Source organism: Bison bison, unplaced genomic scaffold (assembly GCF_000754665.1).
Source record: "Bison bison bison isolate TAMUID 2011002044 unplaced genomic scaffold, Bison_UMD1.0 scf7180017864375, whole genome shotgun sequence".
Taxonomy (NCBI): domain Eukaryota; kingdom Metazoa; phylum Chordata; class Mammalia; order Artiodactyla; family Bovidae; genus Bison; species Bison bison.
Genome location: NW_011494947.1, coordinates 5,927,585 through 5,928,066, shown reverse-complemented (window position 1 = coordinate 5,928,066; position 482 = coordinate 5,927,585).

Below are 482 nucleotides of genomic sequence, written 5' to 3'. Positions count from 1 at the left end.
TTTGGGTGAATTCCGGGAGTTGGTGATGGACAGGGAGGCCTGGCGTGCTGCGATTCATGGGGTCACAAAGAATCGGACACAACTGAGCGACCGATCTGATCTGATCTGATAAGAAATATTGAAACACCTTCCTCCTCCAGCCAGAGGAAAACAGCAGGGCCAAGAGTGCCCAAAGGCCAGTATAAGCAAACAGTTAGGCCCCCATAATAAATCAGCAATCAGTGTAGGAATCAGTGCCCTGGGGAAGGATTCATTGCCTAGGTTAATCTTAGGTGCTCTTTCTTAGCCTAGGCTTAGGGATAAACAGGGGCACACAGTACCCTGTAATTGGTTGGTCCCAAGCAACAGGAAAAGCTGCTTGAGACAGGAGATGATGGAAACTTGGAGCTGGCCAGCATCTTCATCAGTCAAGCCGGCAGAAAGGTACATGCACATGGGTGTGCACTGGGACTCGGCCCTGGAGTCCTGAGACTAGGGATGCA